Source organism: Otolemur garnettii, unplaced genomic scaffold (assembly GCF_000181295.1).
Source record: "Otolemur garnettii isolate 467f Iridium unplaced genomic scaffold, OtoGar3 scaffold00235, whole genome shotgun sequence".
Classification (NCBI taxonomy): domain Eukaryota; kingdom Metazoa; phylum Chordata; class Mammalia; order Primates; family Galagidae; genus Otolemur; species Otolemur garnettii.
This window is the reverse complement of record NW_003852630.1, coordinates 1,647,900-1,649,176: the sequence shown is the minus strand read 5'-3', so window position 1 is coordinate 1,649,176 and position 1,277 is coordinate 1,647,900. Positions and strand designations below refer to the sequence as shown.

The following is a 1,277-nucleotide window of genomic DNA, read 5'->3' as shown; positions in this document are numbered from 1 at the left end:
GAACCCGCCACCTTAGGTGTATGTGGCTGGCGCCTTAGCTGCTTGAGCCACAGGCGCCGAGCCCCAGTTAACTTTCTTTTGACATTTTACCTGTAGCTTGAAATTAAACAGACTTTATAATCATATTAATCAAGATAGATGCAAATAACATGTTTGTAGATTTAATTATTGGTGTTCTTCATTTAAGTATAGTTTTAAAAAATAGAAAAGAGTATGTCTTACTTGAAAAAAGCCCAAGTTTGTAGGTAGTGCACACCTCTAAGTTATGTCAGTACCCATTGCATTACTATGTCACCTTATAATAACCTTTCTTGGCCTTGTTTTTGTCGCTGTGAAATGGGAATACTTCTTAACCCAGAAGGTTGTTAAAGGATTTACAGTAATTGGTGTAACATTTCTAGCATAAATTCTAGCTGGGGTAAATGATTACCTTACAAAGAGGAGAGCAGGCTGTAGCCCCAAATGGTTAGATCTGCTCACCCTCCTCCCCAGGGAGACAGAGCTGGTGGCACAGCAGTGACAGGGTGTGTTGGGTCAGCGTTTGTGCCCCTCCTGACCATGGGTGGGCAGCCCATCTCATCCATTTGTTTTTTGGCCCTTTCTCAAAAGTGAATGGAAAGTTGTTACTCCTGTGCATGGCTACAAACCTTAGTCAATGTGATGAGTTGTATTTGCCCTATTTGAAAACATGTTACAGAATATTTATACTTTGAGTATGTAACTTCAAAATTTCTGACACCTTTGCATAGCAATATATAGAAAAAACAGTTTTGAGGAGATTACCTAGAAGCTCTACTGAACATGCCTGCTGAGCCCCTTTCCAGAGAGATGCCGGCTCAGATGTGTGCAGGTGACTGCACACTGCACCTGAGAGGAGGCCGCAGTGGAGGCCTGGGGAGGCTGAGAGCAATGAGCCAGGTGCTGCCCCTTCCTCTGCTGCCCAGACACCGCACAGCAGCACGGCCCGCCTCTCCCTCCTCCTCCTTCCCCCTCTTTTGCAGAGCATCTGTAGCTCCTTCTTGGGGAAAGATGAAGGACATTTCACTTACTTTCCCAAAGCTGTTCCCTGAGCAGCCTGTCCATCAGAGCACGTCTTACTTGGCTCACCTACCTTTGACGTTTAATAGAATCCGTCTCTTGACTTGTGCTTGGAGGCTGTATTGCAGTAAGTGCAGCAGGGTGTGCTCTCTACATAGGGGAACCTAGACAAGAAATCTTCTCCACCGTCCAGAATAGTAGCAGCTTTGTACCTTTTTATAATTTTTTTTTTTTTTTTT

The 1,277-nt window shown here is 44.4% G+C and overlaps 1 protein-coding gene across 1 annotated transcript in view; it reads left to right on the top strand.

Annotated features, from left to right (window-relative positions):
* UBE3C (ubiquitin protein ligase E3C) overlaps positions 1 to 1,277 on the top strand; it is a 133,368-nt gene that overhangs the window by 82,030 nt on the left and 50,061 nt on the right. The window lies entirely within an intron of this gene.